Source organism: Panulirus ornatus, chromosome 2, assembly GCF_036320965.1.
Source record: "Panulirus ornatus isolate Po-2019 chromosome 2, ASM3632096v1, whole genome shotgun sequence".
Lineage (NCBI taxonomy): Eukaryota > Metazoa > Arthropoda > Malacostraca > Decapoda > Palinuridae > Panulirus > Panulirus ornatus.
The window spans coordinates 41,033,294-41,046,731 of NC_092225.1; the positions used below are offsets into that span (position 1 = coordinate 41,033,294).

Genomic DNA, 13,438 nt, shown 5'->3' on the forward strand with positions numbered 1-13,438 from the left:
CTTTCTACGACACGCGAGGAATGCGTGGGAAGTATTCTTTCACCTCTATCCCCAGGGATAATATACATATATATATATATACACATACACACACATACACACACACATGCACATATATACACACACACACATACATATATATACATATGAAAAATGTAAGAAACAATTTAGAAAACTGAAACTTCTAGCTTGAAATGAAAAGAAAAAGTGAATGTCACATAATGGTTCAACCTCTCGCTATGGAAAAAATAAATGTTTAATTTATTTACACAAAAGTCAATAGTAGTTCTCATCAATTTAACCACTGTATCAATAAGCTTCAATGCCTAAGCTACATTTTTTCCAATTTCACTATTTTCTTGTCAAAGCACCATGTATGAAAACTATCACTCCAGTAACACAACTATAAACATTTACTACCCCTTCAAAAAAGTTCTGGGGAAGTCTGTCTCGGTACACTGCGGGACACTACCACCTGACGAGGTTTGTGTTGCAATGGTTTTTGATTCACAAACGTAGTAGCATCACTGGTGGCCAAGGTAGTTCCGTTGGCGAAGAGGAGCTCATGAAACATGTCGGAAAGCATGAAACTGCAGGCAGGAGTGAAGGCTGATGCAAACTTCAGATGGCAAAGAAACTGGAGGCACCACATCAGGCAAGAGGGCGAGGCAGCTCCCGCCAGTCCTTCCGCTGGTTCCCGCCAGCTTAATGCCAATTATTTATACGAGTCAACAGGTTCAGGATCTGATCACTTGTGAGGTGGAGAACCTGTCAAGACGTGGACATGGACCTCCTCTTCCGTAGTAGAAGTCGTGCTCGAGCCCACAAGCCGGTTCAAGGAGTCACAGTGACCTTAAAATAAGGGTTTGATGGAGGGTGTGTCACGCGTAGGTCCTCCCCGTCAGCGGCTCCTACCAGCAAGTGCACTAGGGTCGTCACCCCCGAGAATGGCTGTGGTAGTGTTGTGCTCACCACCAACCCCACACTGCTGTGAGGTGGAGGAGACCAATGAGGCCGCTGGAGACACAAGGGGTCCACCTGACTACCAGTCTCACACTACCGTTGTTCTCATGCACTATGGCAGCTGGTTGATGTCCTGCTATAACGTGAACGTTGATGCTCCTGGGTTTCGAGTTGGACGGGGCTCATGTATACACGCCTGTATGGCGCGTGTGGGCGTACTGGACCAGGAGGCGCGACGTCGTGACCACGCCCTTCTCCGTGGACACCACCACGCCCCCGCGCGATCTGTCGTAGCTCACCAACTTATCATCATGGTACCAGAATATAAAGGCAGGCTGTTCAGGGCTGTGTTGGACGCTGCAGGTCAGGGCCAGTCGGCTCCCCGTGTTTATATATACATCTGGCCCCCCCTCTATCACAGTCTCCGCCTCAACAACAGAGAGGTGGACGAAGTGGCTGGTGGGTGGGGTGGTGGATATCTGACACTCGTAGAGGCCAGCGTCGCGGCGTTGCAGGTAGTGGATCATCAGGAGCCAGTCGTCGAAGCCGTGGGTGTGGCGCGTGGCGAACCTCTCGTCCGACGTGTAGGTGAATCTGCCCACCGTCAGGAGGTTGATGTCCCTGTGCCTCACCCACGACACCTGATCCCAGAAGGGGAGCCAGTAGTGTCACTATCGTCGAGAATCTCATTATCTTCACCAAAGTCAAGCCTCATGTTACATTCTGTAATGCTTCAACACATCTCCTGTCCATAAATATATATATATATATATATATATATATATATATATATATATATATATATATATATATATATATATATATATATTTATTTATTATACTTTGTCGCTGTCTCCCGCGTTTGCGAGGTAGCGCAAGGAAACAGACGAAAGAAATGGCCCAACCCCCCCCCCCAATACACATGTATATACATACGTCCACACACGCAAATATACATACCTACACAGCTTTCCATGGTTTACCCCAGACGCTTCACATGCCTTGATTCAATCCACTGACAGCACGTCAACCCCGGTATACCACATCGCTCCAATTCACTCTATTCCTTGCCCTCCTTTCACCCTCCTGCATGTTCAGGCCCCGATCACTCAAAATCTTTTTCACTCCATCTTTCCACCTCCAATTTGGTCTCCCTCTTCTCCTCGTTCCCTCCACCTCCGACACATATATCCTCTTGGTCAATCTTTCCTCACTCATTCTCTCCATGTGCCCAAACCACTTCAAAACACCCTCTTCTGCTCTCTCAACCACGCTCTTTTTATTTCCACACATCTCTCTTACCCTTACGTTACTCACTCGATCAAACCACCTCACACCACACATTGTCCTCAAACATCTCATTTCCAGCACATCCATCCTCCTGCGCACAACTCTATCCATAGCCCACGCCTCGCAACCATACAACATTGTTGGAACCACTATTCCTTCAAACATACCCATTTTTGCTTTCCGAGATAATGTTCTCGACTTCCACACATTCTTCAAGGCCCCCAGAATTTTCGCCCCCTCCCCCACCCTATGATCCACTTCCGCTTCCATGGTTCCATCCGCTGCTGATTCATGTGAGAAACTGCAGAAGCTGGTGACTGACTTTGGTAAAGTGTGTGGAAGAAGAAAGTTAAGAGTAAATGTGAATAAGAGCAAGGTTATTAGGTACAGTAGGGTTGAGGGTCAAGTCAATTGGGAGGTGAGTTTGAATGGAGAAAAACTGGAAGTGAAGTGTTTTAGATATCTGGGAGTGGATATATATATATATATATATATATATATATATATATATATATATATATATATATATATATATATATATATATATATATATATATATATATATATATATATATATATATATATATATATATATATATATATATATATATACACAAAGAGACATATACTTAAATGAACATGCACACAATTCATACTGACTGCCTTTATTTGTTCCCATCGCCACCCCGCCACATATGGAATAACAACCCCCTCCCCCCTCATGTGTGCGAGGTAGCGCTAGGAAAATATACTAAAACTCCCATTCGTTCACACTCAGTCTCTAGCTGTCATGTAATAATGCACCGAAACCACATCTCCCTTTCCACATCCAGGCCCCACACAACTTTCCATGGTTTACCCCAGTCGCTTCACATGCCCTGGTTTAATCCATTGACAGCATGTCGACCCCGGTATACCACATCGTTCCAATTTACTCTATTCCTTGCAAGCCTTTCACACTCCTGCATGTTCACGCCCCGATCACTCAAAATCTTTTTCACTCCATCTTTCCACCTCCAATTTGGCCTTCCACTTTTCCTCGTTCCCTCCACCTCTGAAACATATATCCTCTTGGTCAATCTTTCCTCACTCATTCTCTCCATGTAACCAAACCATTTCAAAACACCCTCTTCTGCTCTCTCAACCACACCCTTTTTATTTCCACACATCTCTCTTACCCTTACATGACTCACTCGATGAAACCACCTCACACCACATATTGTCCTCAAACATCTCATTTCCAGCACATCCATCCTCCTGCGCACAACTCTATCTATAGCCCACGCCTCGCAACCATACAACATTGCTGGAACCACTATTCCTTCAAACATACCCATTCTTGCTTTTCGAGATAATGTTCTCGACTTCCAAACATTCTTCAAGGCTTCCAGAATTTTCGCCCCCTCCTCCACCCTATGATTCACTTCGGATTCCATGGTTCCATTCGCTGCCAAATCCACTCCCAGATATCTAAAACACTTTACTTCCTCCATTTTTTCTCCATTCAAACTTACCTCCCAATTGACTTGACCCTCAACCCTACTGTACCTAATGACATTGCTCTTATTCACGTTTACTCTTATCTTTCTTCTTTCACACACTTTACCAAACTCAGTCACCAGCTTCTGCTGTTTCCTACATGAATCAGCCACCAGCGCTGTATTATCAGCGAACAACAACTGACTCACTTCCCAAGCTCTCTCATCCACAACAGACTTCATATTGCCCCTCTCTCCAAAACTCTTGCATTCACCTTCCTAACAACCCCATCGATAAACAAATCAAACAACCATGGAGACATCACACACCCTTTCCGCAAACCTACATTCACTGAGAACCAATCACTTTCCTCTCTTCCTACACGTCCACATACCTTACATTCTTGATAAAAACTTTTCACTGCTTCTAACAACTTGCCTCCCTCACCATATATTCTTAAAACCTTCCACAGAGCATCTCTGTCAACTCTTTCTTATGCCTTCTCCAGATCCATAAATGCTACATACAAATCCATTTGTTTTTCTAAGTATTTCTCACATACATTCTTCAAAGCAAACACTTGATCCACACATCCTCTAACACTTCTGAAATCACACTGCTCTTCCCCAATCTGATGCTCTGTACATGCATTAACCCTCTCAATCAATACCCTCCCTTATGATTTACCAGGAATACTCAACAAACTTATACCTCTGTAATTTGAGCACTCACTCTTATCCCCTTTGCCTCTGTACAATGGCACAATGCAAGCATTACGCCAATCCTCAGGCACCTCACCATGAATCATACATACATTGAATAACCTTACCAAACAGTCAACAATACTGTCACCCCTTTTTTTAATGAATTCCACTATAATATCATCCAAACCTGCTGCCTTGCCGGCTTTCATCTTCCGTAATGCTTTTACTCCCTCTTCTCTATTTACCAAATCATTTTCCCTAACCCTCTCACTATGCACACCACCTCGACCAAAACACCCTATAAATGCCACTCTATCATCAAACACATTCAACAAACCTTCAAAATACTCACTCCATCTCCTTCTCACATCACCACTACTTGTTATCACCTCTCCATTAGCCCCTTTCACTGAAGTTCCCATTTGCTCCCTTGTCTTACGGACTTTATTTACTTCCTTCAAAACATCTTTTTATCCTCCCTGAAATTTAATGATACGCTCTCACCCTAACTCTCATTTACTCTCTTTTTCACCTCTTGCACCTTTCTCTTGACCTCCTGTCTCTTTCTTTTATAACTCTCCCACTTATTTGCATTTTTTCCCTGCAAAAATCGTCCAAATGCCTCACTCTTCTCTTTCACTAATAATATTACTTCTTCATCCCACCACTCACTACCTTTTCTAATCAACCCACCTCCCAAGCTTCTCATGCTACAATCATCTTTTGCGCAAGCCATCACTGCTTCCCTAAATACATCCCATTCCTCCCCCACTCCCCTTACCTCCTTTGTTCTTCCCTTTTCCTTTCTGTACTCATTCTCTCCTGGTACTTCCTCACACAAGTCTCCTTCCCAAGCTCACTCACTCTCACCACTCTCTACACCCCAACATTCTCTCTTCTTTTCTGAAAACCCCCACAAATCTTCACCTTCGCCACCACAAGATAATGATCAGACATCCCTCCAGTTGCACCTCTCAGCACATTAACATCTAAAAGTCTCTCTTTCGTGTGTCTGTCGTTTAACATGTAATCCAATAACGCTCTCTGGCCATCTCTCCTACTTACATACGTATATCTATGTATATCTCGCTTTTTAAACCAGGTATTCCCAATCACCAGTCCTTTTTCAGCACATAAATCAACAAGCTCTTCACCATTTCTATTGACAACAATGAACACCAAATGTAGACCAATTATTCCCTCAATGTCCATATTACTCACCTTTACATTCAAATCACCCAATACTATAACCCGTTCTCGTGCATCAAAAACACTAACACACTCATTCAGCTGCTTCAAAGACACTTGCCTCTCATGATCTTTCTTCTCATGCCCAGGTGCATATGCACCAATAATCACCCATCTCTCTCCATCAACTTTCAGTTTTACCCATATGAATCTCGAGTTTACTTTCTTACACTCTATGACATACTCCCACCACTCTTGTTTCAAGAGTACTGCTACTCCTTCCCTTGCTCTTGTCCTCTCACTAACCCCTAACTTTACTCCCAAGACATTCCCAAACCACTCTTCCCCTTTACCCTTGAGCTTCGTTTCACTCAGAGCCAAAACATCCAGGTCTCTTTCCTCAAACATAGTACCTATCTCTCCTTTCTTCTCATTTTGGATACATCCACACACATTTAGACACCCCAGTGTGAGCCTTCGAGGAGGATGAACACTCCCCGCGAGACTTCTTTTTCTGTTTCCCCTTTTAGAAAGTTGAAATACAAGGAGAGTAGGGCTTCTAGCCCCCCGCTCCCGTCCCCCTTTAGTCGCCTTCTACGACACGTGAGGAATGCGTGGGAAGTATTCTTTCTCCCCTATCCACAGGGATATATATATATATATATATATACATAAATATATATATATATATATATATATATATATATATATATATATATATATATATATATATATATATATATATATATATATATATATATATATATATGTATATATATATATATATATATATATATATATATATATATATATATATATATATATATATATATATATATATATATATGTATATATATATATATATTTATGTATATATATATATATATATATATGTATATATATATATATATATATATGTATATATATATATATATATATATTTTTTTTTTTTTTTTTTTTCATACTATTCGCTATTTGCCGCAATAGCGAGGTAGCGTTAAGAACAGAGGACTGGGCCTTTGAGGGAATATCCTCACCTGGACCTCTCCTCTGTTCCTTCTTTTGGAAAAAAAAAAAAAAAACGAGAGGGGAGGATTTCCAGCCCCCCGCTCCCTTCCCTTTTAGTCGCCTTCTACGACACGCAGGGAATACGTGGGAAGTATTCTTTCTCCCCTATCCCCAGGGAATATATATATATATATATATATATATATATATATATATATATATATATATATATATATATATATATATATATATATATATATATATATCCCTGGGGATAGGGGATTAAGAATACTTCCCACGTATTCCCTGCGTGTCGTAGAAGGCGACTAAAAGGGGAGGGAGCGGGGGGCTGGAAATCCTCCCCTCTCGTTTTTTTTTTTTTTCAAAAGAAGGAACAGAGAATTGGGCCAGGTGAGGGTATTCCCTCAAAGGCCCAGTCCTCTGTTCTTAACGTTACCTCGCTAATGCGGGAAATGGCGAATAGTTTGAAAGAAAATATATATATATATATATATATATATATATATATATATATATATATATATATATATATATATATATATATATATATATATATATATATATATATATATAAATATATATATATATATATATATATATATATATATATATATATATATATATATATATATATATATATATATATATATATATATATATATATATTTCCTTTTTTTATTTTAAACTATTCGCCATTTCCCGCGTTAGCGAGGTAGCATTAAGAACAGAGGACTGGGCCTTTTTTGGAATATCCTCACCTGGCCCCCTCTGTTCCTTCTTTTGGAAAATTAAAAAAAAAAAAAAAAACGAGAGGGGATGATTTCCAGCCCCCCGCTCCCTCCCCTTTTAGTCGCCTTCTACGACACGCAGGGAATACGTGGGAAGTATTCTTAATCCCCTATCCCCAGGGATATATATATATATATATATATATATATATATATATATATATATATATATATATATATATATATATATATATATATATATATATATATATATATATATTTTTTTTTTATTTCTTTTATTTGATAGTCGTCTTCCACGTCAGCGAAGTAACGCAAGGGCTGACGAGGAATGGCCGAACCCACACACACAGACATTTATGTACATCAATGCACTTATACACCTATACATTTCAAAGTATTCATATATATGTACATACACAAATGTATTCATATATACACATGTATATATTGATATATGCTGCTTTCATCCATTCTCATCGCTACCCCGCCACACTTGATAAAGAATCCCTTCCCCTTCTAGCTAGGTAGCGCCAGGAAAAGACTTAAATAGGCCACATTCCTTCACACGCAATCTCTAGCATTCATATGTGATGCACCGAAACCGCAGCGCTCTTTCCACATGCAGGTCCCACAGACCTCTCCATGGTTTAACGCAGACGCTTCATATGCCCTGGTTTAATCCATTTATAGGACGTTGACCCTTGTATACCACATGTTCCAGCTCTCTTTGTCTTGCACGACTTTCACGCTGCTGTATGTTCGGGCTCCAATCGCTCAAAATCTTTTTCACTCCATCTTTCCACCTCAAATTCTGTGTCCTGATTCTCTTGGTTCCCTCCACCTTTGACACATATATCCTCTTCGTCAATCTTTCCTCACTCATTCTCTCTATGTGTCCAAGGCATTTCAATACACCTTTTTCTCCTCTCTCAACCACACTGATTTTATTAACGCATATTTCTCTGACCCTTTCATTGTTTACTCGATCATACCACCTCACACCACATATTATCCTCAAACATTTTATTTCCAACACATCCACACTCCTCCGCACAACCCTATCTTTAGCCCATGCCACTATCCCTTCAAACATACCCATTTTCCCTCTACGAGATAACGTTCTAGCCCTCCACACATTTTTGAGCGCTACCAGAACCTTCACTCCCTCCCCGACCCTCTAACACACCTCCGTTTCCATGGTTCCATCCGCTGCTATGTCCACTCCCATATATCTAAAACATTTCGTTTTCTCCAGTTTTTCCCTATTCAGTATTGCCTCCCAGTTAACTTGTTCCTCAACCCTACTGAACCTAATATACTTGCTCTTATTTACATTTTTTCTCAGATTTCTTGTTTCACACACTATACCAAACTGCTACGTTCTACCTCCTCTCATTACATTAAAGGGTGTATAGTCAGCCCATAGGTTCATTAAAACAGATAACTCTGAAATAACAGGTTCTCTTAACAGAGAGATTAGGGCTGGACAAAAATTCCATTACCATCTGGCAAACATCTCCTGACATCTGACGGCCGTAATGATATACTTCTTTTCTTTTCGTTTCCTTGTTTGCCAAATACCAAACACAGAAACATATCTATGAAAAATATATTGATCGTAGGAAAATGACATGGCTTTCTCGTAGCATAAATAATACAATTTATTCTTGATATATAGATCTCTCTATATATATTACTTTACTTAACATTACTTTGGCTAATTCACAGGCCTCACTTATATAACATAATGGTTTGATAGGACTGAGATGTATACAGATTACATTATACATTTACCAACAGCTTTGTATCACATTACTCCTCTTATGGACATTCCTGAGAGAGAGGCTTGACCTTGGCGTTATTCCGGTTTTTATATAATTTCTCAAAGAAAAGTGAATAAGATATATTGGATATCTATAAAATTTATGGGTAAATAGGAGAGATAACTGTAATATCCCCTCCCAAGAGAGACATTAGTCAACCACTAGTTGACTCATGACTAACTGGTATACGAGACAATACATCACCTATAACATTATCCTTTCCTCTTACATGCTTAATAATCAAATTATGATCTTGTAACAAAAGACTGCACCTTGTTAAACATTGGTTTACATTTTTCATCTCATGCAAAAATACAAGGGATTGTGATCCGTAAACATTTGGATCGGCCTACCTACTCCTCTCAAACATACATCAAAATGATTCAAACTCAAAATCTAGGCTAATGTTTCCTTCTTAATAGTACTTAATTTTCTCTGACACGAAAGGAACGTTTTTGAAAAACAACAAATTGGTAAATTTATATCATCTTTCTCCTGCATTAGGACTCCACCAACCACAAAATCACTTGCATCTACACACAATTTAGATGGTCTTTCATAATTAGGATTAGAAAGTATGGGTATATATGTAAGTATCTGTTTCAGTTTCTTAAAGGCTTCAACACATTCATCACTACATACAAATTTGACTTTCTTTGACAATAAGTTGGTTAATGGTAAAGCGATGATTGAAAATTATTACAAATCAGCCACCAGTGCTGTATCATCAGCGACCAACAACTGACGCACTTCCCAAGCTCTCTCATTCACAACAGACTGCATATTTGCTCCTCTCTCCAAAACTCTTGCATTTACCTCCGTAACAACCTAATCCATAAATAAATCAAACAACCTTAGAGACATCACACACCCCTGCCGCAAACCGATATTCACTGGGAACCAATCACTTTCTTCTCTTCCTACAAGTACACATACCCTACATCCTCAGTAAAATCTTTTCACTGCTTCTAGCAGCTTAAACCCTTCCACAAAACATCTCTCTCCACTTTGTAATATGCTTTTGACAGACAAATCCATCTGTTTTTCTTCCAAGTATTTCTCACATACCTTCTTCAAAGCAAACACCTGATCCACTCATCCTTTACCACATCTGAAACCACACTGCTCTTCCATAGCCTGAAGCTGTGTACATGCGTTTACTCTTTCAATCAATACATTCCCATATAAATTCCCTGGAATACTCAACTAACTTATGCCTCTGTAATCTTACCACTCAACTTTATCCCCTTTACCTAAGAAAATGACACTTTGCATGCATTCCGCCAATCCTGAGGCACTTCACCATCATCCATACATACATTGAATATCCTCACCAACCAATCAACAGGACAGTCACCCCCCAACATTTAAAAAAAATTCCACTGCAATATCATCCAAATCCGCCGCCGTGTTGGATTTCATCATCCTCAAAACTTTCACTTCCTCTTCTCTGTTTACCAAACCATTCTCCCTGACCTTCTTACTTCGAACACCACCTCGAACAAAACACCCTATATCTGACACTTTATCATCAAACAAATTCAACAGACCTTTATATTATTCACTCTATATCCTTCTCACTTCATCACTACTTGTTATTACCTCCCATTTGCCACCTCTCCGATATTCCCATTTCTTCTCTCGATGCAGGCACTTTATTTACCTCTTTCCAAAACATTTTTTTTACTATTCCTGAATTTTGTTGATAATCTCATCCCACCTCTCTAATTTCTCCTTTTTTCACCCCTTGCACGTTTCCCTTCACCTCCTGCCGCTTTCGTTTATACATCTCCGAGTCATTTCCACTACTTCACGACAAAATTCGTCCAAACACCTCTCTCCTCTCTTTCAATTACAATCTTATTTCTTCATCCAACCACTCACTACCCTTTCTAATCTGCACACCTCCCACGCTTCTCATGCAACAGGCATCTTTTGCACAAGCCATCACTGCTTTCCTGAATACATCGCAGTCCTCCCACACTCTCCTTACGATATATATATATATATATATATATATATATATATATATATATATATATATATATATATATATATATATATATATATATATCTTTTCTTTCATACTATTCGCCATTTCCCGCATTAGCGAGGTAGCGTTGAGAACAGAGGACTGGGCCCTTGAGGGAATATCCTCACCTGGGCCCCTTCTCTGTTCCCTCTTTTGGAAAATTAAAAAAAAAAAAAAAAAAAAAAAAGTGAGAGGGGAGGATTTCCAGCCCCCCGCTCCCTCCCCTTTTAGTCGCCTTCTACGACACGCAGGGAATACGTGGGAAGTATTCTTTCTCCCCATATGGTAATAAAAAGTGTGTTGAGAAAGCAGAAGAGAGTGTGCTGAAATGATTTGGCCATATGGAGAGAATGAGTGAAGAAAGGTTGACAAAGAGGACATGAGCATCAGAAGTGAAGGGATCAAGGAGAAGCAGGAGACCAAAATTGAGGTGAAAGGATGAAGTGAAAAAGATTCTGAGCGATCAGGGCCCGAACAAGCAGGAGGGTGAAAGGTGTGCATGGAAAAGAGTAATTGGAACAATGTAGTACACTGGGATCGATTTGCTGTCAATGGACTAAACCAGGGCATGTGAACCGTCTGGGCTAAACCATGGAAAGGTTTGTGGGGCCTGGGAGTGGGTTGGAAGCTGTGATTTTGGTGCATTACACATGACAGCTAGAGAATGAATGTGAGTGGATGTGGCCTCTCTTCATCTGTTTCCTAGCTCTACCTTGCCGACACAGGGAGGTGATCGGATGTGGGGGAGAATAAGGTGCATGTGTTACCTTCTTTCTTATCCTTTATGCAATTATGATGCTTTCTATCAGGCGGGGTGGCATCAAAAATGGATGAAGGCAGTAAGTATTAATATGTACATGTGTTGTAGGTCTTTCTTCTTCATACTACTCGCCATTTCCCACGTTAGTGAGGCAGCGTTAAGAACAGAGGACTGGGCCTTTGAGGGAATATCCTCATCTGGCCCCCTTTTCTGTTCCTTCTTTGGGGAAAAAAAAAAAGGGGGAGGATTTCCAGCCCCCCACTCACTTCCCTTTAAGTCGCCTTCTACGACACGCAGGGAATACATGGGAAGTATTCTTTCTCCCCTATCCCCAGGGATGTTTGTAGGTATAAGTATATATACATATATATGCATGTGTGTGTATGCAAGTGTTTCCTGGCACTACCTCTCTAATGCAGGAAACAGCGATCAAGTATGAGAAAATAATGATAATACTCAAATCCTACAAAAATTACTGAAACACATCCTTAATCTATGCCACATATATATATATATATATATATATATATATATATATATATATATATATATATATATATATATATATATATATATATATATATATATATATATATAAATATATATATATATATATATATATATATATATATATATATATATATATATATATATATATATATATTATCTCAGGGGATAGGGGATTAAGAATACTTCCCACGTATTCCCTGCGTGTCGTAGAAGGAGACTAAAAGGGGAGGGAGCTGGGGGCTGGAAATCCTCCCGTCTCGTTTTTTTTTTAATTTTCCAAAAGAAGGAACAGAGGGGGCCAGGTGAGGATATTCCAAAAAAGGCCCAGTCCTCTGTTCCTAACGCTACCTCGCTAACGCGGGAAATGGCGAATAGTTTAAAAGAAATAAATAGATATATATATATCTATATATATATATATATATATATATATATATTATTATTTTTTTATTATACTTTGTCGCTGTCACCCGCGTTTGCGAGGTAGCGCAAGGAAACAGACGAAAGAAATGCCCCCCCCCCCCATACACATGTATATACATACGTCCACACACGCAAATATACATATCTACACATATATATATATATATATATATATATATATATATATATATATATATATATATATATATATATATATATATATATATATATATATATATATATATATATATTTATATATATATATATATATATATATATATATATATATATATATATATATATATATATATATATATATATATATATATATATATATATATATATATATATATATGGAAGTAAGGGGAGTGGGAGAGGAATGGGATGTATTTAGGGAATTAGTGATGGATTGCGCAAAAGATGCTTGTGGCATGAGAAGCGTGGGAGGTGGGTTAATTAGAAAGGGTAGTGAGTGGTGGGATGAAGAA

General features: G+C 39.1%; 1 pseudogene; it reads right to left on the reverse strand.

The window, feature by feature from the left end:
* Window positions 1-968: 968 nt before the first annotated feature.
* On the reverse strand, window positions 969-8,600 carry LOC139753180 (uncharacterized; annotated as a pseudogene).
* Between the last annotated feature and the right edge of the window lie 4,838 nt (window positions 8,601-13,438).